Source organism: Telmatherina bonti, assembly GCF_933228915.1.
Source record: "Telmatherina bonti genome assembly, chromosome: 10".
NCBI classification, from domain to species: Eukaryota; Metazoa; Chordata; class Actinopteri; order Atheriniformes; family Telmatherinidae; genus Telmatherina; species Telmatherina bonti.
The window spans coordinates 12,069,331-12,096,060 of NC_136628.1; the positions used below are offsets into that span (position 1 = coordinate 12,069,331).

A 26,730-nucleotide genomic window follows, 5' to 3' on the forward strand; every position below is an offset into this window, starting at 1 on the left:
AAATTCATTTGTGGTTATTGGACACAAATATGTTTGTGTTTATACATAAAAATAAATAAACGGTCTCGCTAGTGTGGTACCTGCACCGGCGCTCTGCTGCTCATTATTTTATATCAGGAACGCAATGAATTCTGGGATACATCTCTTGTATCCTTCGTTTTAAGCTAATCTGAAGCCAAACGAAGTGAAGGGTGGAGTCGAACGAGCCTTCGAATTGGGACAGTACTTGGAGCGCCACGATGACGCATGCAGCCGACGAATCCGCACTTCGACAGAGGGGGCGTTCCAAGATGGCCGAGTAAGTAGACGCTTACTGCCGAGCCACGCGAATATAAAGTATAAATCCAGTCAATACAACTGTTTGACGTGAACTTTATTAAAGTTTTCACTGCTAACAACATCAGAGACTGTCCGAAAAGGAATAAACTGTGAAATGTCAAACCGCGATAGACAGCTGAAAAACCCCAAAACAAAGCTAATGCTTACAGATGATACCCACGCTGCAGCAGGAGGAAACCCGCTAATCGATAACTGCCACAACGATTCGGCGACCTCGCTGGCTCTCCCATTGATGGAGGATCTGAAGGACGATTTTCCACCTTTACCCTTGTCTCCCAGTCAGTCTCCGGCTCCAAAGAAAGCAATGCTCTCTCAAATAGAGGATGTGGATGTGGTTGGAACTCTGTCAAAGCTGATAAATAAAAGAATGGATGAGCTAGCATTGCAGATTACTGGTCTTAAGAAAGCAGTAGACTTTGCATGCGAGGAAATCAGAGATGTCAAGAAAAGAGTTGGCACACTGGAAACGAGGGTGACTAAAGAGGAGAACCGCTCAAACACAAACCATCAAAGGATATTGGATTTAGAGAGATACTCTCGCAGATGGAATCTCAGGCTCCTTGGTGTTAAAGAAACAGAAAAGGAGGATTCCCACAAGGTTGCAATTGAGATCTGCCAAGCTGTTCTGCCTAAACATAAAAGCCGCATCTGCGACTCCGTTGACACTGTGCATCGCATCGGCCCCAAGCAGCTTAATGGCACTGAAGCCAGACCGATCATCATTCAGTTTGTCTCTCGAGTGACCAGAGATAGCCTGTGGAAAGCAGCTAAGACATCTTCATTTCTCAAAGAAAACCACCTGAAATTTGCCGAAGACCTCTCGAGAGAAGACAGAGAACATCGGAAGAAGCTATGGCCCCTCATCGACAGGGCTCGCCACGAGGGAAAGAAAGCCTACTATGTTGGATGTCATGGCTTCATCGATGGAACTGAGATTTTCCCCCCTGAAGGATAAAAGAAGATCCCACTGTGTGGTATCTCTATTCACACTGACTAATAAGTGGCGTCAGATGTTCACACGGTTTACACTGCTAAATTCAAAATGAAAAATATTAATATTTCAATTACTCTTTTGTTCTCCAGAACGATGTTTACAGTTCTTACCAAAAATTGTATTTGATGTAGCAATGCTCGGCCCCTTACTGTAGGAGATTACCTTAGTAACCTTCTCATATTAACAAACGAGCAAAATCTGACTTGTTCTGTTTCTGTTTATGTCATTCTCCATTGTTTCCCTTAATGAGACAAACTTGTAAACGTAAAGCCTTATTCTTATATGCAAAAGAATTTAAATGCGATTTCTGTTTTTTTCAAGCAAGCCATTCCTTAGCTGCTGATGTAAGCTTCTGGAAGTCCCAGTGGGGCAATGATATCTGGTGTTCATATGGTTCAGAGAGGTCAGCCGGGATTACAACTTTGAAAGATCATTTTAATGGAACTGTTTTACATTCAGATTGATTCCTTGGGTCACTACATTTGTCTCTTAGTTGAATATAATCAGTCTATCTTTATTGCTATTAATATCTATGGTTATATTACCAAGCCAGAAAATGATAGACTAATTGATTTAATAGATGCAAGATTAGATTTCTGGCTCTCTAAATATCCTGATTCAACTCTCTTGATTGGTGAAGACTTCAATGTTACTTTAAATAATTTGATCGACAGGTGGCCCCAAGTCCCAAACTCGAGATACAATTCAAAAATGAAAGCTTTTATGGAAAATTTTAATGTAGCTGACATTTGGCGAGTAAAATTTCCTGAAGATATTTCTTATACTTGGAGTAACCGCCCAGGTTCACAAAAATGACATATAGATTTCTGGTTAATTTCTGATAACATTCCAAAGGGAAGTGTTACAGTCAATATCCTTACAACACCTCTTCCTGATCATCAAGCAATTGACTTAAAATTACAACTATCCACTCATATTAATTTTAGATCCTCATACTGGAAATTAAACTGCTCGCTCCTCGAACATTTCACTGTTAAATCTGAAATTAAACGTTTGATGAAGTTATTTTGGGAGAAGGCCAGAAATGAAAAATCCTATAGTATTAATTGGGAACTTTTTTAATTTGAGGTAAGTAAATTACTTAGAAAGTATGGCACTAAAATGACTAAATTAAAGGCAGAAGAAGAAGTGAATCTTATTACTCAAATCTCCTCAATATACCAACTACCGTCAGAGGAAGTAGAGGAAGAGGGTAAATTACAACTCTGGAATCTTTAAACTAAACTTGTTGAGTTATACCTTCAAAAAGCAAAAGGAGCTTTTATAAGATCAAGGAAAAGGTGGATAGAGGAGGGGGAGCAGAACTCTGCTTACTTCTTTCGCTTAGAAAAGCATAGATCGAAGACAAATACAATTCATCAGTTAAACATTAATGGAAACATCACTGATGATCCCAAAACCATCTCTAATTTCTGCTGTGACTTTTACACAAAATTATGTAGCTCAAATCAGAATGCAGATAACACTGCTCAATTCATTTACTCTGTGAACAATATAAAAATGAGAAAACATTCTGACAGACTTTACTGTGACAGCCCACTTACTGAAGAAGAGGTTATTAAATCCATTGCTTTTCTTAAGAATAAGAAGTCTCCGGGCACTGATGGTTTGGGAACCGAATTCTATAAATCATTCTGTGATCTGCTTGCTCCTTTCTTGTTCCAGGTGTACGTAGACTCCCAGCAAGTCTAACTCAAGGCCTTATAACTCTTATTCCAAAGCCAAATAAAGATGTATTCTTTATTGACAACTGGAGGCCAATATGTCTGTTAAATAATGACTATAAAATTATGGCTTTGATTCTGGCCAGAAGACTCAAAGATGTTTTAGATGATATTATAGATGACAGTCAGTCTGGCTTTATGAAGAACAGACACATCTCAGATAACCTTAGACTTGTTCTAGATATTTTGGATTACTCAGACTCGATATTGGACAACTTATTTATCCTTCTCTTCGACTTTTACAAAGCCTTCGACTCTATCGAACATGTATTCATATTTCTTTCACTTAAAAAATTGGCTTTGGTGATATATTCTGCAACGCTGTCAAGGCCTTGTACTCAGATGCAAATAGCTTTATTAGAATGAAAAACGGTACAACATCTAGGTTTAGTCTCAAACGCGGAATCCGACAAGGATGCCCTATCAGCCCCTACTTATTCTTACTCTGCACACAAATTCTTGCCTCCCACATCAGTAACAGTGCCCTGAGAGGTATAAACATAGCAGGAAGAGAAGTCATTATCAGTCAACTGGCTGATGACACTTCAATCTTTCTTAAGAATGCCGATCAGGTTCGTATTGCATTGCAAGTTATTGATGAATTCTCTGAAGTTTCTGGTCTGACTCTAAATTTAAACAAATGCCAATTATTACCTGTTAAAGATTGTAATATTCAACATATTTGTAATATTTCAGTCCAGACTGAAGTGACTTATCTAGGTATAGTCCTTTGTAAAGACCAAAAAAGAGGAATTTTAGCAAACTTTCCACCTCTTATTAAAAAAATTCAAACTAAACTAAATCGTTGGTTGCAGAGAGACCTGACAGTAAGGGGAAGAGTCTTGCTCTCCAAAGCTGAGGGTTTATCCCGACTAACGTATGCTGCCCTCTCTCTTCATGTGGATAACAAAAACCTGTAAGGATATTGACTGTATGATCTACAATTTTATCTGGAAGAACAGAACACACTGTCAGAAAAAGTGTAATAATGAATGACTATGAAAATGGTGGACTAAATGCCTTAGATTTCACTACTCTAAACAACACCTTGAAAATCAATTGGGCAAAACATTTTCTTAAAAATCCTGTCTCCATTTGAAATTTTATTCCCAATTACATTTTCTCCAGGTTTGGTGGTCTGAATTTTATATTAGGCTGCAATTATAATGTAGACAAAGTTCCGGAAAAACTTTCATTATTCCACAAACAAGTCCTTTTAACATGGTCCCTAATATATAAACTTAATTTCTCTCCCCATAAATATTTGATTTGGAACAATGGAGACATATTATACAAGAATAAATCTTTATACTTCCCTAATTGGATTGAGAAAAAGATTATCTTAGTGAATCAGCTGTTTAACAGTAATGGACAACTCATGTCTTACTCAGAATTCCTAAACACATTAATTTCCAGCCACTCCCAAAGAATTTGCAATAGTATTTGATGCGATATCTCCGGGCATCAAAATGCTGTCCAGAAGTACTGATTCTAACCTACAACCTGCTTCTCTCCCCAATCCCATAGATACAATAGTAGGACGAATCTGTTTAACCTTTTTATAAAAACTCCAATAGGAAGATACGTTCCTTATTTCAGAAAGAATGTGTATCTGTCCCACACATTGTATCATACTGGAATTCTTTTGTAAATGGAAGAAAATATGGACAATTCCTAACAAGTTTTTTTTGTGACAAATAAGGTGAAAGAAATCTCGTTTAAAATCATCCATAAGTATTATCCTGCAAACCACTATGTGGAAAAATTCAAAAAGTTCATTGATGTAAACTGCTCTTTTTGTGGAAACTATCTAGAGACTGTTCAGCACCTCTTCTGGCTTTGTACACACTCCACAACATTCTGGAAGGACTTCAGCAGCTTCATCACCCAGGATCTCTACAAAGACTTCTCCCTGAAATGGGAAGATGTTGTTTTTCACTTCTTTAGAACGCAAAGAAAAGAGGATATATTTTTCATTATAAATCTGTTAATTATATTAGCAAAATTTTACATTTACAAATGTAAATATAATAAGCAAAAACCTATATTTATACATTTCTGTTATGACACTCTGACTTATATAAAACTTATCGGGAACTCTCTCAACAAAAAGGCCTTAAAAACAGTAAATATTTGTCTCACCTACAAACTTTTGAATGTGTCTAACATTCTTACATAATTCCCCCCCTGGCATAATGTTTCTTTGTTTTTTTTTCTTGCTCTATTTTTTTGTGATTGTATACTGAATGTATACTGTATGTTCTATCCTTTATTACAATAAAAAAAAAAATTAAAAAAGAAAGGAAAAAAAAAAAAAAAAAAAAAAAAAAGTGTGCAGACCCTGAATTGGGAAACACCCACAGTCTCTGGGTTTTGGCTCCCACACCCCTTACCAGTTGGTGGCGCTAATACACATTCTCGTTATTTGCCATTGAAATACCAGAAGAAGAAAAAGATCAAGAAGAAGAAGAGCGCACGCGACAGAAGAAGGATTTTAGCAGATCGAGACAATTTACCGAGGAAAGCGCCGCCTTAAAAAGGGGTGAGAATTTACATTTATTTCTGTGGTGTGTTTGGATTAACCAGTGAGTGCTTAAATTCGCCGAAAAATGCACGGTTGTGATGTTTGGTGCCTACAGTTTAAGCCTGCAATGCCAACATGTGTCCTTCACAGCTGCACCTTTTCTCCGTGTTTCTAGTATACAGCACAACTTTCACTCGATTAAACGTTTTTCTGATCTACTGCATGTAATTATAGTTATAACGTGAAGACTTTCACGTTCTTAGAATAAACTATCACGTTATTATGTAACACGCTCCAAATGTTTTAAATGTGGCTGACGGCTCTGCGCTCCAGTATTGATTGGCGAGAAAACAAGCAAGACGTTTCTGAGAAAGCACACTAAAAATCGGTATTTAAAACGATCAGCAGCTCTTGGCGTTGAAGTGGCCATCAATCATCCCTTGAAAAAGGCTTACCAGTCTACAATGGACCATTAAGCTAGATCATTAGAGTATGACACAGCATAATATAAAACAATAAATCAAAATATAATTGGTTCATCCATGTATTTTCTTAACCACTTCGTCAGTGGTGTAGTGCTCCCGCAAGAAGTGGCTTTACTCTCAGAGACTGAAGTTAGCCTCTGATTCGCAGCTTCTGATGCAAAATCTCTGCATTTCTGTCTTGTGGTCCTGAACTGGCAAACTGTTCCGGGAGACCCTGCCTCTTGCCATTGCCTGCTGAGATGAGCTCCGGCTTCCTGCAATAAGTGTGCCTAATATAATACAATCATGATAATATTCATTATTGATTTGGCTACTCATTGGAAAGACACTTGCCATGTGATAAACAGTAACTGTACGGTGTATAAAATGTGGAACGTGTGTTTATATATTTTAAGATCAGCAGTATTTAATAGACTGGCACATTGTTTGGCGATGTGCTGGCGTGTGACCTCAAAATATGTATAACTTGCTATCAAAAATAAAAAGCTAAATACTTCACAAATTGATGTAGTTGCATGGGAATGTAACACTGGCAGTCTTAACAGAGGTTTGTGACCTTAATATACATTCCTTTATATTAAAGCCGCACTGTAATAAAAATGTTTCCAGTAACTTTTGCACCTGCCCACTGTATTCTGGACCCAGAAGACATTTTAAGTGACCCTGACAGAACCAGTATAACCCAGGTCACCATTTCTGATGACCATCAGAATCTGTGACCTTATTGTAAATTACAATGGCGGAGATATGCAAAACAAATTAAAATGTCAAAAACACAATTAAACTTCACCTCTCAACTCCAGTTCAATATTTTTTTGTATACATCCCTAAATTTGATCCTCTTTAGACGTTTTTATGTGTACTAAGCAATGTAGCATTTTAATATGAGTCTTTTTAATCATAAAAAAAATATGTCTTTGCTCCAGTTTTTTTTAGGTGCCTTTCGGTGCTTTATTGTCTGTAAGGCAACAACAGGTAATTCCTTTCATTGATGAATTACTGACATTAGTTCTGATGTCCCTGGAAACTGACCAATCAGAGGACAAGACACATCAGCTACAGTCTCTGCCTCCGAAGTCTCAAAACCCCAGCAGTCGACTGAGCAGGCCGGTGCAACTGAGCTGAGTTGAGAGTGTACTAGTCACTGCCGCGAGGACATTAGGATAAATACAAGTCCACGGTGGACTGATAGGCTCTCATGAGTGATTCTCTGCTTGTAAATACTTTATTCCCTCACAATACAGAAATGTGTCCTTGTGGTGTCACTCGTGGATGCTCGTTTGCTCGCTTGTGTACATGCACCCGGTGTTTACCGTGCACATTGTTGGTTTTCAAGCACGCGGTTGTTTTTTAAGCGCCCCCCTTTTGGAACTGATGCCATAGAGTAGGACTTGGACAGGAGTGTTGATATAGTCACAAAATACATAAGTTTCTGTGGAGACACTGTGATTCCAGTCAGGACTGTTAGGCGCTATCCTCATAATAAACCATGGATAACCAGTGCCCTCAAAGGTCTCCTGAACCAAAAAAGAAAGCATTCTGGAAAATAAAGACTTAAAAATGGTGTGGAGGGGAATCAAGACCATCAATATGTCAGGATGGGGAGTAATGTTTCTGGAACTCTGGCGTGCAGCATTGGGGCTCCACAAGGGACCATTTCAGCTTCCTTTCTTTTCATGCTCAACACTTCATACTTCAGATACAACTTGGAGCCCTGCGACCTACAGAAGTATTCAGATGATACAGCTGTTGTTGCACGTGTGAGAGGTGGTCAGGAAGGGGAGTACAGGGACCTGGTAGAGGCCTTCACAGACTGGACTAAAAGGAACTGTCCTCTCTTGAACACTTTCAAGACCAAAGCGCTTGTGGTGGATTTCAGGAGATTTACATCACAGAAAAAGCCAATCTGTATTGACAGAGAGGAAATGGAGAATGTAAAGACCTACAGGTAACTGGGGGTGGTTCTGGACCAGAGGTTGGAATAGTCAGCCGACACAGCTGCCCATCAAATGCAGTTAAATTCACAACCAAAACTTTTTAGAACTTGCAAGCAAAGAGGACTGATTTGCAAACAAAACTTTACAACTTTTAACCTAATGTTTTTAACTGTAGAGAAGAGGACTTATTTTTATGCACAATGGTTGTATTTTTTGACTTACAAACATTAGTTTTGATTGAAGAATACAGTAGTTTTGATGGAAGTTGGAGAAATATGCTTTCTCAAATATATATTTTTTAACTGGAACCTAATTTGTTTCTATTCCTAAAAAAAAAAAAAAAAAAAAAATCTTCTCACTATTGTTTTGCTCTCAAAAATCATTGTTTGGTTTCAAATCTAACTTATCTGATTGGAGAATAAAGAAACAAATTTCTCTCCATATTATATTTATTAAATATTTTTTGTGAAAAAGGGACTGTTGAAACAATTTGAAACTGTTTTAGGACTGGATAAATGTTTTATTTATATTAAAAAGCAAAGAAAGAAGCCCTTGTAAAGTTTTACAGCCATAACTGCGCACTTTTCTCCAGAATGTTGAAGAGCATTAAGCTAGTACAAAGTTACTAAAGAACAGCAAGCTTTAAAAAAAAATATAATAGAACTTAACTCTGACAAAATAAATTTAGCTTTGCTTGTAACACAATGTAACAACGTTGTCAAACTTACATTACAGAGAAAGCTTTAAAGTCCAAATGGTTTTATCTGGTTCTCAGTCTGCTGTCTTCGCTCTGAAGAAAATCTTTTCTGCACTGGTTTAGCAGACTGCAGGCCTGGATCTGTCCTGATTCTTCTGATTTGGGCTGTTCCCACCTACTGACACCCAAAATCTTCACGGGTGCGGGTATCAGTCGTAAAATGGAGCTGACCGTAAAGACCGAGCCATTCTGAAAATGGATCCGGTATGGAGTCAGCTGCTGTCTGGGAAGGGTCACAGCTGGCGGTGTGGATGAAGCTGTTTTCCTCTTTTGGTCATTATCAATTTGCACTGAGTTCTTTTCAGACTGTTACAGTTGAGTTTGCATAATTTTATATTATTATTTTACATGAAAGTGGAACTATTATGTGCATTTCAGGCTAATTTATTTTTATTTCTGAGCCCAGAAGGGCTGGGATTGATCGAGTTATTGTCACAAATCGCTTTATTTACCTCAGACCGACCCTCTCCGTAGGCTGTCAGATCAGCCTGCGGGCAAAACAAGTGGATCGAGACTCTTCCGCATTAAGCCCCGCCTCCTGCCACTGTGCTACATCGGGAGCGCGCACCTCAACTGCTTTCGCTGTCATTGTAACATCTCATAAAGAGAAGGATTAGGCTAATATGAACTCAATAAAAAAAAAAACAATGTCAACACATAGCATACAGCCCTACATGTTGGAACCTGAATCAGAGCCTGAAAACGAAGTGGAAAACAGCAACGAATGCAGCAGGATGTCTCTCTTTGGTAAACTCACCAGCCATCGTTGGAAATAACTTTATCTGACGTTTTCCACCCGCCTGATGTATTTGTACATGCCCTTGTTAACCAATAGCAGGTAACCAATCACCGAACCTTATCCCCCGGGACGTCACAAGGATTTTGAAGTAGAAAAAACTCTCTAAAACGCCATGTTTTTCGTCGCCATGGAAACCGAACGGAGAGAGTGCTGGAACTCAAACTCAAACATGCGTTTAGGTGATCAAAACCAGTGCCATTCACATGTCTGATGAGGATTCAACACTGTAACACTGTAGAAAGCTCAGAAAACTTGAAATACCATAATAGCAGCCCTTTAAAATTTTATGTTGGGAAGGCACAAGTTTCTCAGTCACAAAGGATGGAAATGCAGGGCTTGGTTTTGTCATCTAAACCATAATCAAACAATTTTATCTTGGCTGGTTTCCCACATAAAGATCTCAAGTTCATCAACCATACGTTTCATAAATGCACCATTTATTGAATATGAAAACCCGGGTGGTATTTTGCTGGATAGGGGTATTTCAAAATGAAAACCTTTTTCAGGGGGTAATTGATGGTGACACCCACTGCTTAATTTAAATACCCATTTTGAGTGTGCCTTGTTAGACATCTGTTTTATTAATGTACATTCCCTTCTTACACTCAATACATAGATTGCTTAGTGGAAACCATTTAGCTGTGTAAAAGACATGTTTTAATTTAGAATGGATACATGTGGGGGCAGGCAACACAATTAAAGCTAGTTTCTCCATGCTTGCCTTAGCAGGAGCTTTATTTTGACGGGCACCACGCCAGCGGGCTTCAAAGTCCCGCCCACCAATGAAAGAAAATATAGAATGGTATTTTTATCTTATTGGTGAAAAAAAAAAATCAAACCATTTCAGGATTTGTGTGGTTCTTTGATAAACCCAAAACAAATAAACAAACAATTCCCCCCCCTTTTTTTTTTCTCTCAAAAAAACCAAAAATGACAGAACAGCTTGTTTTTTGGGTTTCTGCTGGTGCCTTTTATACCCAGGAAACAGACTGATAAAAAGTACCTTGGTCTACATTGATGACAGTTCTACGTATAGAATGTAAACATGTAAATTTCTTTGTAAAAACATTTGATGAATGAGGCTCAAGACTTCCGGTTCATAAGATCAAGGCAGAATTGAGGAAAACACCACAAGGCTATTAATAAGTGAAAGATCTTGAGAATCTGATTAATGTCCTTGCAAGGTATTTTCTGCAACACTTTTTAATTGATATCCTACTTCAAACTACAGCTGGGGATTTCGAAGTATCTTGGATACTGACTATTGTTTGTTTCTGTCCTCTGCAGAGACCAACTCGCTGGGGAGAAGCTATGCTGCACCAGAAGGATGAGATAAAGACTTTTTATGGAGGGAGCCTCATCAGGAAAGAAGGTGAGACATCAGTTTTATGAAAACTATTTTATATCATAAGTATCAGTACAATTGAATATAAGTAACGAAGCAACAGAATCACTTAACCTAGCATGGGATTTTCCCAACAGCGAAGAATCTCCATTACAGTTTGCAATAATGCATTTACCACTTGAACAAGTAGGGGGGAACAACCATCAACAGGCCTACTGCATAGCAGGATGTTCAGTTTGATCCTGCAGCACTATGAGTAGTTATTCTTCATCTATCTGAATTTATTGTATCAATGAAAACTCTGGAGGGGAAAAAAAAAAAAAAAAAGGGCACACGTTAATGTTTGGAGCATACATTCAAACACATTATTAGTAGACTTGACAGTCAAGTTAAAACTTTACAGAAATAACATTATTGCCCGATGCATCCATTTGTAGACAAACATGTCCTTGAAGCCCTCTGTCTTCCTCCTCTCAGCTGCATGTGGCTCAAAGATTTATGGCTGGATAAATCCAATATTGTCTGTTATGTTTGTTGCACTGGTAATGTTAAATTGTAGAGGGTAGACTCTAGCATGCAGCGCTAGCTCTCGCCGACAGGGGTGGATGCTCAGGTCTTGTGATTTTTGGCTTAAAAACCTTCATAATCACAATTTAAACACAACTGAGAACATTTTTAAACTTTCTAAAAACAACAATTGAAGTTAACAGTTAAACTGTTTAATTGTTCCACAAATTTATAAACTAAAATAAGTAAATACTGAATTAAATCAAATTAAAACAAATAAAGCAACAGTAGCATGAATCTCTGAGAGGAGGTGTAAATACTTACTAAAAGACCACTAGCTTTAGTTTTAGCATCAACACTGGCTATTAGCCCTTCCACACAAATAACATACTTTTTCTGAATGAAATTATTAAAGGTGTCGTAATCTTGTCTTTTCGTGTCTCCACTGTCCTGAGTGTTTTTGAAGAATTGTTTCAAAATGTATCAAATCAAAAAATTTTAAAAAGTGCTTGTTCTGACCCTTTATTCATAACAAAACTTTTCTCATAAGATTTCATGCGAGATTTTGATTAACATAGATGTTAGTTTAAATTATGTTAATGAGGTACGTGCTGATTGATTGGTGGAAGTCCAGCATTGCAAGGGGGGGGTGGCCCAGTATGTCAGATGTTAAAAACAACAGGTAGTGATAGCAACCTAACCTGACAGCAGCAGCTTTCTGAATTCAGCCATTTATCTTTGAACCCGACTCTGAACCTGAGAGAGAAGATATGAGATGGTGGAAGGAGCACGTTTACAACAAACTGTCTCTGTATGGTAAAATTGTCATTTTAATGTCTGCTCACCTTGCCTGTAAACTAAGTCAGATAGCATGTTGACAATGAGGCATGTTGTTCATGTTAATACGTATCAGTTTTGTTCTGTGTTGGACCATTTTTAAACTATGAATGTACTTTTGAAAAAATCAGAAGTTAGAGATGTAAAAATATGACCTAATGTGGACCCCTCCATCATATTTCCCAACCAAACTTAACTTACCACACACATAACTTAACTTTCCACACATATTTAACAACACGGAACTGCACAAAGCAAAGTGTCAGTGTTTATCTTATTTATTCATCCTATTTAGATGTGCTGTTTTTAGCTTGAACCTGAAAAATGTTGTGATTTTCACATGACAGATCTCTGTCTCAGTCACGGCAAAAAATAACTTTTAAACTGACTTAAATAGTTTAACTTAAACTAACTTTATCATCAGTGGCGAAACTTGCCAACTGCATTGATGGTGAGCTGCTTAAGGTCGCGCTTGCCCCTCTTTCCAACAGGGTTGATGCCATCTTCACCTGGTATTTTCCAAAAAGTTTGCAAAATGTTTGGCACAAACAGGCTGCAGCCGGCAGATATGCAGTTGCAATATCAGCAAAAAATAATGTTACCCATCGGTCCTTAGGAGTTTGGTCCGGCGATGAAGGGAGAGCAAAATCATTCCGGTGTTGGTTTAGGCAACTGACAAGCCAGCAGTGGACATGGGATCGCCCAGCAAGTTTTTTTAGGTGTAAAAGAGGGCTGGGTTTAGGCGTAGAACAGGGTGGGTTTATACAATTAGCTCCCCGCGATGACAAAATCCAAGAAGTAAAAAAAAAAAAAAAAAACGTTTGCGAGACTTCAACCTTGTGGACAGTTTTGCTGTCAAAAAAGTGTCCAGGTGGGAAAACTCTACCGTCTTTTAAAAAAAAGGGATCCGGGGATGTGAACACTTCTGGCTAACACCAATACACACGTTTTAGATTGATAAAGTGCAATTCCTGGGTGATGACTGCTTTCATGCTGGGGTACGTAATCTTGCTTGAGATATTTTTTTTTCAATCTAGGTGAAGTGGTACCACTTCCTGATAGTCTACACATTTTATAATCATGAACAATAAGAAATATAGTTAGACCCCTAAGTTTACTGTAAATCTGAAAAAACTCTGACCAATCAAAATGTTTGGACCAAAATGGAGTTGTTGATTTCTTATATTTCGTAAGCCCCCCACCCCACCTGAAAACCACACCCTGCATATGAATTGCAAAGAATAATTAAGAAGAAACTCTGAAGGCAAATGTGACTGATAAAATGCAGGAAGGATTATTTGCCTCCTTCCATTAAACAGTCGAGAGAAAATTGTTGCTGGAAAAGGCTGCAAATACAAAAGCCTTGGATCACACAAGGAGCAAAACCAGAGGGGGAGGAGCCAAGACAGGGTGCCAGTTTCAAATATTGCTAGCTCCCCACCATTACCTACCCCAGCTTTAATATATTTTGCTGCTTGGAAGTTTGTCCACGGAGAGTCGGAGCTGATCCTGCTTTAAGTTTTATTGTTGCTGTTGTTGTAATCTTGTGTTGAACAACCAAAGGTTCTAAAACAATCTGGTTTGTTTGTGTTTTTTGAGCTGAAAAACCAACAGGCTGCAGACTAGTTGTTTTTTTGTTTTTTTTGATAGGTTTGGCTCAAAAATGCAGTTAGTCCAACCAACTGGTCACAGCTCTAACTGCTGTCTGTTTGCTCAAGACTGGCGGGGCAAGCAAGCCCACACAGACATCGGCAGTGTTGAAGACTTGCAGGGGCAGAAACTTAAACTCTTTCGACATCATAAATGAGGAAATTTTCAAAGAAGGTTCTCGTTCTTAGGATTTGTTTCAATTTATCAATGTGGGATAAACCTCCCTGCCTGTTCCTCAAAAGCACCTATCTCTACACCAGTCCTGATTGGCTAGTGATCATAACACTCACGATACGCAACCTTTAATAAGCCTGCGCAATGATGTAGCATCATTCAATAACTTCCTCTTGCTTTGAGCAGAGCATATCTTAGTTGTTGAAAGCTCGCTTAATTAGGGCTGTGTGATTTAACCATCCATCTATCTTATCTATCTATTTTATCTTATCTATCTATCTTATCTAATCATTTAATTTTATTTTCTGCCGCTTATCCGGGATCTGATCACAGGGGCAGCAGCCAAAGCAGGGAAGCCCAGACTTCCCTCTGCCCAGCCACATTTGTCAACTCTGCGGAGTGATCCCAAGGCGTTCCGAGGCCAGCCGAGAGATATAATCCCTCCATCGTGTCCTTGGTCTTCTCCTTCTACAGGGAATTGTCTGGAACATCTCACCAGGAAGGTGTCCAGGAGGCATCCTGACAAGATGCCCAAGCAACCCCAACTGGCTCCTCCGAGCCCCTCTCCCATCTCTAAGGGAGAGCCTGGCCACCCTGTGGAGGAAGCCACCTCAGCCGTCTGTATGCAAGATGTCTTTCTTTTGGTCACGACCCACAGCTCATGACCAGAGGTGATAGTAGGATCATAGATGGACTGGTAAATCGAGAGCTTCGCCTTCTGGCTCAGCTCTTTATTCACCACAACAGATCGACACAGAGTCCACATCAGTGCAGATGCTGCACCGATCTGCCTGTTGATCTCACACTCCAAAACCTGAAATATTTAAACTCCTTTACTTGAGGCAGGGCTTCCCTCCCGACCCAGGGAGGGCAATCCACCATAGTCTGGCTGAGTACCATGGTCTCAGATTTGGAGGAGCTGATTCTCATCCCAGTCGCTTCACACTCAGGTGTGAATCGCTCAAGCGAAAGCTGGAGATCATGACCAGATGAAGCCAACAGGACCACGTCATCCGCAAAAAACAGAGACCCAGTTCTGAGGGCACCAATCCAGATCTCCTCAACATCTCGGCTGCGCCTAAAAATTCTGTCAATAAAAGTTAAAACACAATCAGTGTTAAACAGCAGCCTTGGCAGAGTCAAACCCTCACTGGAAACTAATCCGACTGACTGCTGGCAATGCAGACCAAGCTCTGACACCTGTCGTACAGGGACCGGTCAGCTCGTACAAGGGGGTCCAGTATCCCATACTCTTGAAGTGCCCCCCACAGGAGTACCCGGGGGACACGGTTGAATGCGTTCTCCAAACTCCCATGCCCCCTCCAGGACCCCAAAGAGGGTATAGAGCTGATCCACTCTTCTGCAACCAGGACAAAAACCGCACTGCCCCTCCTCAATCCAAGTTTTGACTATCTGACAGACCCTCCTCTCCAAGACCCCTGAATAGAACTTTCCAGGGAGGCTGTGGAGTGTGATCCCCCTGTAGTTGGATACATACCCTCCGGTCCACGTGATGCTGCAAAGACAAGTCAGCCAGGATAGCCACACAGCATCCAGAGCCTGAAGAAATTCCCACCCCCGGGGCCTTGACAACAAGGAGCTTTTTATCCCCCTCAGCAACCTCAAGCCCAGAGATTGGACAGTCCAACCTTGAGTCCATTAGTTCTGCTTCCTCATCGGAAGGCGTATTGGCAGGAGGTTGTTTTGTTGAGACCACGTGTTGAGGTGGTCTTCGAAGTATTCCTTCCACCGATCCACAACGTCCCGAGTTGAGGTCAGCAGCTCCCCATCTCCACTGTACACAGCATTGACAGAGCACTGCTTCCCTCTCCTGAGTCACTGGATGGTGGATCAGAATTGCTTCGAAGCCATCTGGAAGTCGTTCCCCATTGCTTCGTCGAACTCCTCCCATGACCGAGTCTTTGCCTTGGCGACAGCCGAAGCCGCATCCTGCTTAGCCTGTCGATACCTATTGGCTTCCTCCAGAGTCCCACAGGCCAAGAAGGCCCGATAGGACTCCTTCTTCAGCTTGACGGCATCCCTCACTGCTGGTGTCCACCAACGAGTTCTATGATTACCACCACGACAGGCACCAACAACCTTACGGCAATAGCATCCAGCTGGCCTTTGCAACAATAGACGCACGGAACACAGCCCATTCTGACTCAATGTCCCTCGCCTCACTCGAGACATGGTTGAAGCTCTGCTGAAGGTGGGAGTTATAACTCGATCTGACAGAGGAGTCTGTCAGACATTCCCAGCAGACCCTCACGACACGTTTTGGCCTGCCAGACCTGACCGGCTTCCTCCCCCACCACCTGAGTTGGCTCAGGTGGTGGGGGAGACCTTGTGGTCCATTGATCACGACCACAAGGTTGTGATCAATTGACAGCTTCGCCCTCCCTCTTCACGCAAGTGTCCAAGGCATGTGGCCGCAGGTACAAGGATACGATTGAAAAGTCGATCAAACTGCAGCCCACAGAATCCTGATGAGCAGTACATGTGCGCACTCTTATGATAGGACACGGTGTTCGTTATGGACAATTCATGACGAGCACAGAAGTCCAGTAACAAAACACCGTTTGGGTTCAGAGGCCGGGGACCATGCCTCCCAATCACTCCCCTCCAGGTCTCACTGTCATTGTCCACGTGAGCCTTGAAGTCCCCTAGCAGAACAAGGGTGTCCCCAGATCAAACATCCTCCAACACTCCCTCCAAGGACTCCAGAAAAGGTGGGTTCTCTGAACTGCTGTTCAGTGCATAAGCACAGACTACAGTCAGGACCCAACCCCCTATCCAGGTCCAGCCCTTCGAAAGGGAACTGGTTCCAGAGCCCAAGTCGAGCATTGAGGTGAGTCCAGCGATATCTATAGGATCTTATATTTTCCGCGATCACGGAATCGCGGACGGAATAGCGGAATTGGTCAATTAAAATAAAATATATTTTTTAACATGGAACATCACGGAAGTTGACTTAATTTGACTGCAAAGCTGTTATCGTGTGGAGAATCAACGTTTCTCCGGAGAAAACTGCATGGAGGCAAAGAAATCTGGTCAATGGAGTGTTGACATTTAATGTGAAAGACCAACACAAAGTATCACACAATTGTGAAGTACATTGAAAATGCACGTGTTCTATCCATACCTGGAATGCGTGGCACTTTGGGCCTGGCCCACAAAAAGGGGAACACCTCATTTCAGGGATTTGTGGCTGCGATTTGTCATTCCTTCAGGAGCTTATTGACTAATTCTGGGCTTTCTCCACTGTTAAAGTGTACTTCTCTGCCATTTCTGCATGCCATGCTGGTTTTGAGGAATGGCCAGTCAGCATCTGTTGGTCTGTCATTTCATGTAAGGGGCACGCAGGTTTCTTCCTGTTTCCAGGCCCCTGGTGCCCTCATGGGACCTGGCAGTGGTCTTGAAGGGTCTATCTGGACCTCCTTTTGAACTGCTAGAGGATGCTGACCTCTAACACTTGTCTATTAAGAAAGTGTTGCTGTTGGCTTTAGCTTCTTTGAAGCCTGTCAGTTATATTCATGCTCTCTCAGTACATCCTTCATGCACTCAATTTGCCCCAGGGAATGTAAGGGTATCACTCAAGCTCAATCCAGTGTTTGTGTCCAAGGTGGTCGGCTCATGCTCTCCCATTATTCTTGTAGCACTCTCTAAACCACCTTCCTCTTCACCCAAAGAGCAGTGGCTTCATAAGTTGTCTTGTCCGTGCTCTACGAGCTTGCATAACAATGACATGGGCTAAGTCCCATATGGGCTGGCTTGCCTGCATCCTGGGCATCTCCATGTAGGACATTTGTGCAGCCGCATGTTGGTCTTCACCCCTTACTTTCATTCGGTTTTACAAACTAGAAGTCTCCGCCTCCAGTGTGGCCTACTCAGAGATTAAATCCAAACCTGATGAGGACTGTGGAGGACCAGAACTAACCAGTGAACCAGATCCAAATACGTATTTACAACCAAATAGTGACAGAAAGGCTTCAGGTTTTTCAGAGATTAAACATTTGTCACATATTAGAACAAAAATAATCCACTCAGACAAAAATAAGTCACATGTGACATTTGTAATAAAATCTGTCCTCATGAAGTGAATCTTAGGATGCACATGAGAATCCACACAGAAGACAAACCAATCAGCTGTGATGAATGTGGACAAAGATTTAGTTGAAAAGCGCACTTAGACAGCCACATGATAATCCACACAGGAGACAAAACTAGAGAGCTGTGATGAATGTGGACAAAGATTTACTCGAAAGACAAGCTTAAACATACACATGGGAATCCACACAGGAGAAGAAACAATTCAGCCGTCATGAACGTGGACAAAGATTTAGTCAAGACACACTTAAACCGACATAAGGATCCACTATTTTTCTGTGAGGTTTGTGGTAAATTATTTAGATGGTGTGAAACTTTATAAGGACACAAGCAAGTCAATTCAAAATAAAAGCTGCACAAAAGCAAAATAAACATCTACTATAGTAGAATTTATTTTTGGTCAGTGAGTAATCAAATGAAGTGAATCCAAAGGTTAATGGCAAGTGATCAGACAAGACAGCATTCTGGGGGAAAACTTTGAGCTTATCAGTCTCCATACCATGTGTTAGAACAAGATAAAGAGTCAGGCTGCTCTCACAAATCGTTCGTATAATCTCATACGAAAAGTAACACACAGACATTCGTACGTTTCCAACGTAATCCTGAGCAGGCGCTTTCATCACGTGACGTTTCAGTCTTCGGTTCTGTCCCCACGAGAAGCATTAAACACGTTGAAGTCTGAGTAAAATGCATCGTGTCTTGTTGATTATGACTGTAAAGCTTTTAAGCTCTTCGGTATCGGCTGCGTTGCTAGATGTTTAAAATAAAACTGTAAGCACAACTTGATATGAACGTATAAAGTACACTACTGTCCGCACCACATGACCACTGCAGTCCAATCACGGCTGTCTTATGGGGCCAGTTTTCCAAATCTGGGAGAAAATAAGACCTTTTTCTCTCTCTTCATCTTAATTACATTTAATCCGTCGTATGGGATAATGATACATGAATATTTGTCTTTAAAAATAAATGGATGCTGTCTGTGTTGAGTGACATTATCCATATAGTATATGATCAATATTGGAATTCAGAACCTGAATCCAAGCTGAAAGCATACACATTTGTCTTTTACTTGGGCAAAATGAGCAGATCCAAAATAATATCACAGTTTGGCTGTAGTTCAATGCTTGAAACCATTCTGACAAATATTCATGTATCATTATCCCATACAACGGATTAAATGTAATTAAGATAAAGAGAGAGAAAAAGGTCTTATTTTCTCCCAGATTTGGAAAACTGGCCCCATAAGACAGCCGTGATTGGACTGCAGTGGTCATGTGGTGCGGACAGTAGTGTACTTTATACGTTCATATCAAGTTGTGCTGTTAAACAATACTTTACAGTTTGTTTTATTTTAAACATCTAGCAATGCAGTCGACACCGATAAACTCAAGAGCTTTACAGTCATAATCAGCGAGACACGATGCATTTTACTCAGTCTTCAACGTGTTTAATGCTCCTCATGGTTGTTTTTTTTTTTTTGTTCTTACTTTCTCCCCTTCTTATTGGCTGCACTGGGTGTCAATCATTTACTTCCCGCTAAAGCTGTATTTTTATGGATGGTTAGGCTACAGTATTTTCATTTCAGGCACATATTTTCTGTTTCACATCACAGATCATTTTGTTACGTAATAAATACTAGTTCGGCTGTCACTTATATTTGAAATATGAAGAAAAAGTGTCATATTACGAACCTATTTCCAATGAAATTGTGGAAGATTGACCAGGCCACATCCACTTAATGTTATAATTGTTTATATATCTCAAATAAGCCAACAAGCCTTTATCAACACATATCATTTATACATTGGATACCCACTAGTTCGGCTTTATTAGGTATTTGATTCATAAAGCATACACGTGTTTTCCAAGCCCTAGTTTAAGAGTGGGTGTAAAACTTAGAAAAACAACAGTCATGGCGTTTATTTGCTGTGCGCAGGCGCACTGGTTGCTCTGCTTGCACAGGCGCACTGGTAGCTAGAAGTACGTAGCAAATCCTACGTAACTTTGAGCATAGTTTTTCGTAGATATTATACGAAGCAGTAATGAGAATACGTTGAAAGAGTATGACCATGAGAGTGAGTGGACATTTTGTGAAAACCCAATTAACTAGAATAGAGCTAAAGGAAATGTTTAAACTATCTTTTTCATCGTCAACATGAATTTTAAAATCACCTAGTACAATGACTTTATCAGTAGTCAGCACTAACTCAGACAAGAGATCTAAGAAGTCTGTCAGAAACTCTGAGTAGGTCCAGGTGGGCGATACACTAATGCTAAAAGGAGCGGTTTCTCTGAATTCCATTTTGGATGAGATAAATTTAATGTCAGGAATTCAAAGGATTTATAGTTAGTTTTGAGCTTAGGACTAATTAATAATTCTGACTGAAAAATAGCTGCAACACCTCCTCCTCTGCCTGTAGTTCTAGGAATGTGAAAGTTTAGTTAGCTGGCGTAGCTTCATTAATACTAACATAATCCTCTTGCTGTAACCAGGTTTCCGTAAGACAGAATAAATCAATGTGGTGATCACCTATCAAGTCATTGACTAATAAAGACTTATTTGGGAGGGATCTGATATTCAGTAGGCCACAATTTATTGTCTTATTTTCAGATTTTATTAGATTTGTTTTTATTTTTATGAGGTTTTCATGATTAACCCCAGAAGTGTTTTTGTGTTGTTTAATTCTTACTGCTGGGGAGTTGTATAAGGTAAGAATGGGGTTTTGGGTGGGCGGCGGCAGGTGGGAAGCTGCAAAAAAATGTGTAGGACTACAATTCTGCCTCCTGGTCCCAACCCTGAGTTGTCAATTAAGCTGACTAACAAAAGAGTCCATGTTGCTAGATAAAAGAGCGGCTCCATCCAACGTGGGATGGATGTTATCTCTCCTAATAAGACCAGGCTTTCCCCAAAAAGCGCTCCAATTATCTATAAAACCCACGTTATCAGGACAACACCTAGACAACCAGTAGTTAAAAGATGACATGCGGCTAAACATGTCATCGCTGATTAAATTTGGCAAGGGACCAGAGAAAACTATGGAGTCCGACATGCTCTTGGCAAAGTTACACACCGAAGCAACATTAATTTTAGTGACCTCCGATTGGCGCAACCGGGTGTCGATATCACCGACGTGAATTAAAACCTTACGGTATTTACGTTTAGCTTTAGTCAGCAGTTTCAATTACAATTCAACGTTGCCTGCTCTGGCCCCAGGAATGCATTTGACTATGGTCCCCGGTGTCTCTAGTGCCACGTTTCTGACTATGGGACAACCTATAATCAGGGTTTCTGCCTCAGCAGGTGTGTCGCCGGGCGAGGAAAATCTGTTTGAAACGTGAACAGGTCGGTGGTGGCCAGTGGGTTTTGTTTTGGGGCTACGCCTCCGCCTGACCGTTGTCCAGTCTTCCTCAGCTCCTGTCTGCACGGGAACTGCTGAGGGACGACTAGGTGGGCTAGCTACCCTGGCTGGTAGCTCCGCACTGGCTAATGGGTTCTTGCTAACTATCTGCTTCCCTAACTGAGTGTGGAGCTGGGCTTTAAACTCACAGAGCTTTGCCTCCAAAGCTGCCAAGCTGCTACATTTAATACACCTACCATTATCACTAAAGGAGGCGGGGGAATAGCTGAACATCAGACACACTGGGCAAGAGAAAGCGTGGGACCAGGGTGTGGGAAAAGAGCTAGCAGCCATGCTAAAACTGAGTGCTTGAATTGTTTAATTCAAGTAAAAAGAAAGCCTTAGATCCTGAAAATAAATGCAATGTATGAAACAGTGGTTTGGGAAGATTTTGTGCGCTAAAGTGAGTGGTTGTTTAGCAATAGATAGCAGTTAGAAAAAGGTTAAAGGAGCCAATGGCTCGTAGCAACACACGCTAGGGAAAACAGGAAATGACACAATATGTTACCCCAACATCAGCACGTACAGTCAGTTGAGGTGGTAATAACCTTTTCTTCTGAACAAGGTCTTCCCTGCATCACTCAACATTTGATACACCACTGCTCCTCTTGCGTGCACTTAAAGATGTGACTTTGAATAAGCTCTGAGGGGGGAAAAGATGGGATTTTTATCTGCTGCATGGTCTTGAAATCCAACTTTATCTTTCTATTTCAGTGTTCTTTGCTAATGACGATGGGCAGGTGGACAGTGTCTCAAGTTTACCAATGATATCTACTATGAAGAGTGAAGATGATGAAAAAGAACTTCAGCCTTGGTTATCTTCAACTCTCCTTCATCAAACCAAAACTGAAGGCAAAACAGACATGGAAGCTCTGATCAACAACCCAGCTGAAGAGATTAAATCAGAACCTGATGAAGAAGACTGTGGAGGACCAGAACTAACCAGTAAACCAGATCCAAATACTTATTCACAACCAAATAGTGACAGAAAGGCTTCAGGTTCTTCAGAGATTAAACATTTGTCACATATTGGAACTGAAACAAAAGGTGGTGATAAAAAATGGAATATCAGCAGGGCACATGGATCATATGTAAACACTGATGTGACCATAAAATCACCTGGCTCTGAATGTGATGAACAGTTTAACTCCCAAAGATCTTGTCAAAGACGCTTAATAAAAAGGTCTGTCAGCTGTTTGAAAACTAAGAAATGTTCAAAAACTTTGCAACATGTAGATTTACAGAAAGGAATCCACTCAGGCAAAAGAAAAGTCACATGTGACATTTGTAATAAAATCTGTCTACATAAAGGGAATCTTAGGATTCACATGAGAATCCACACAGGAGACAAACCATTCAGTTGTGATGAATGTGGACAACAATGTAGTCGAAAGACACAATTAGACCAACACATGAGAATCCACACAGGAGACAAACCATTCTGCTGTGATGATTGTGGACAAAGATTTAGTCAAAAGACAAGCTTAAACCAGCATATGAGAGTCCACACAGGAGACAAACCATTCAGCTGTGATGAATGTGGACAAAGATTTAGTCAAAAGACACACTTAAACCGACACATGACAATCCACACAGGAGACAAACCATTCAGCTGTGATGAATGTGGACACAGATTTAGTCAAAAGACTAGCTTAAACCAACACATGAGAATCCACACAGGAGACAAGCCATTCTGCTGTGATGAATGTGGACAAAGATTTCATTTTAAGACTAACTTAAACCGACACGTGAGAATCCACACAGGAGACAAACCATTCAGCTGTGATGAATGTGGACAAAAATTTAGTCAAAAGACTAGCTTAAACCAACACGTGAGAATCCACACAGGAGACAAACCATTCAGCTGTGATGAATGTGGACAAAGATTTAATTTTAAGACTAACTTAAACCGACACAGGAGAATCCACACAGGAGACAAACCATTCAGCTGTGATGAATGTGGACAAAAATTTAGTCTAAAGACTAGCTTAAACCAACACGTGAGAATCCACACAGGAGACAAACCATTCAGCTGTGATGAATGTGGACAAAGATTTAGTCAAAAGACAAACTTAAACCAACACATGAGGATCCACACAGGAGCGAAACCATTTTTCTGTGAGGTTTGTGGTAAATTATTTAGGTGGCGTGAAACTTTAAAAGGACACATGCAAGTCCATTCACACTGCATACAAGCAAAGCTGTAAACAATGTCACGTGTACATTGTAGTTCTGTGCTGGTTAGAACTTCACAAGGGTTTCCTATGATAAATACTAGAGGAAGACATTCAGCTGAAAAAGTCTGACACTAACTCTGAATATGTCCTAACTGAGCCCCAATATGCTTGATTCAAATTGATTAATCCTGATTTTATCAGATAATTTACTTTTTTCTACGTTTTTGATCAGATACCATACATTTTCATAAACTATTCTAAAATGACAGAACCTATTAAACAAAACCAAAACCCTCAACCTGTCATGCAGCCTGCACTAACCCCTCACTTCATGGTGAACTGTATTTCAAGTGGTGAACAGGCAACTGAAGGAATATATTCATTTTTACTGTTTATTCAACTGTACTCATTTGTATTATTGTAATTCTCTGTTTCTTTTTATACATTATGATCTCTCTCACCACTCATCAGAACACTGGGACAGCTCATTGATAAGATATTGCAGTAATCCAATCTTGAAGTAGCAAAAGCACTTATTAGTTATTCTAAAGCAGTCTGAGACAAGATGTCACGAATTTTTGCAGTATTACGTATGTGAAAGAAGGTGTAAAAGCCTATTTTAAATGCAAGCCAAATGATAAATCCTGATCAAAATAAGGCCAAGGTTCAACAACCTCAGTCTCGTCTGAATTTAGCAAAACAAAGTTCAGTTATCAGGTCTTTATGTATATAACATATTTGTAATCTAACAAATTTAAGTAAATCTGGGTGTAGTTCTGCGTATCATCTGCATAGCAATGAAAGTTTTTGCAGTCTAATTTTATGACTGAGGAAAGCATGTATAACAATGAAAGGTCCAAGTACAGAACCTTGTGGAACTCAGTGACTTGCTCTGATTTGTGAGAAAGACCAATCATTTACATTAAAAATAGAGAAATCTGTGTAAAATGCACTGTGTCTTACTGATTATGACTGTAAAGCTTGTAAGTTCTTCAGTATGGCTGCATTGCTTAATGTTGAATAGAAAACAAAATGTAAAGTAGTCTGTTTCTGCACCACTGTTTTTATTTGAATAAATTTTGTTATTGAACAAAAAATACAGAACCTAAACTGGTAAGCCAGAGGTTCCAGTTTTAAATGAAAAGGGATACAGAAAGAATATGAAAGCTATTAGATATACAGATAAATGCATCAATCTTCACTTGTGCATACGTGCATACATTTCTACATCAGTTGAAATATCAGTGAGAAAGGAACTATATCAGTGAGGTAAGAATTTTTCCAAAATATACTTTTTAAGACTATTGAGTTTTCAAGATCTCTCATGATGGTGTTGTTTTGGAAATGTTCTTGTGAAAACATTGTAAAGCTCGGCTTGCCGTCAGCCCATTTCCTTTTATGAATGGAAAACTTTCCTAATAATCTAACAAGTTGTACCAAAAAAATCAAGTCGTTGTCCACTTTATTTTTAAAATAAAGAAATATGTCTTTTCTTGCAAATGTACATTTGGGATGTTCTGTTTTCCTTTTAGTAAAACTCTGCACATTAATACAGAACAATTTAGTGAACAAATAGTGATAAAACAAATGTTAAATCATTTCTTCATCCAAGCTGCAAAAACTACAAGAGTAATCCATGTCAACATGAAGTCTTTTAAAATATTTTTTTTGCTGGATGAATTTAATTTATAATTTTGTAAGAAACTTCCTTAATTTTATTGTTAAGGCAAAATTTATCATTCATCAACCACATCTTTTTCCAATCAATATCATTAAAGAGAGAAGTCCAAAAGATTTTAGCAGAAGGAACCATTACATTTCCAAAAAGATTTCTAATGCATTCATAACAACATTTATCTTTTGCAAAAAAACACATTTCCAAGAAAAATATCGTTTACGTAAGGATTAAACGAGGAAGCGTGCATTAGACCATTCTAAGGCACGACGCGGAGTGGGAACACCACGACGCGCAGCGGAGTGGTGTTACTCCGCGTCGTGCCTTAGAATGGTCTAATGCACGCTTCCGAGTTGTTTAATCCGCTTATACCTTGGTCCCACAAACTGTAAACACTAAAAGAAATAATTTATAATTGCTGTAAACTCGCTAAATGTGGTTAAACATAGGAACTACTTTTTGTTAGTTTTTGTGTCTTAGCAACCGTTGTCAAGAGAAATAGAATGCCATGCGCCATAAATAATATTTATTCACACCACACACTTCAAAAACAACCACAGAAATAGCTAGTAGGGAACAATATTTGTAAATATATATATATCATACAAATTAAAAATTGGTTAATCTGCACAGAGGTTGGTAAATTAAAACTAAGTTGAATTAGATTCATTACAAATTACGCACTATTTTAAACCAAAATTTTTAACCAAAGAACAATAGGCTATCAAAACATTTAATAAACAGGCCTATTGAAAATTAAAATAATAATAATAATAATAATTAATAATGTATTAGGCTAATAAAACAATTTCAGTACAGAGAGTGGATCGGCAAACTGCATGATGCGTAATTATGCATTGCGCATGCTTCAAACAAAATTTAACTGAATGTTTCCGTTGATTGTGCAATTATTAAAACACACTGGCGCCTTTTCCTCGCTGGATTTTTTCTTTGGCAGGGATGCTGCTGAGTCTTTTGTTGAGCCCGTAGACAGAATTTCGTGTTCTCTTCATCTTTTTCATTTTCAATCTTGTTGAGTTCTTCTGATGTTACCTGCTTGTAACGTTGCCTAGCTTGTTCTTTTATTGTTTCCTCTTCTTCCCAGTCATCATATGTTTTGTTTGGTCCAAAAATGTTAAAATTGACCTCAAAATCCATATTTCAGCGTCTTCTGTTATTATGTTATGGTCAGCCGTTGAAGCGTGTGTGACGCGTTGCTATGGTGACGCGCACGGCGGAGGACTACGTTGGTGATTAAACTTGCCGAACTAACT

The 26,730-nt window shown here is 39.7% G+C and overlaps 1 long non-coding RNA gene across 1 annotated transcript; it reads left to right on the top strand.

The window, feature by feature from the left end:
• Positions 1 to 5,527: 5,527 nt before the first annotated feature.
• On the top strand, positions 5,528 to 25,214 carry LOC306761578. The gene is made up of 3 exons (XR_013771477.1): positions 5,528 to 5,620; positions 10,868 to 10,952; positions 22,319 to 25,214. It is a non-coding gene; the product is annotated as an uncharacterized lncRNA (long non-coding RNA).
• The last annotated feature ends 1,516 nt before the right edge of the window (positions 25,215 to 26,730 follow it).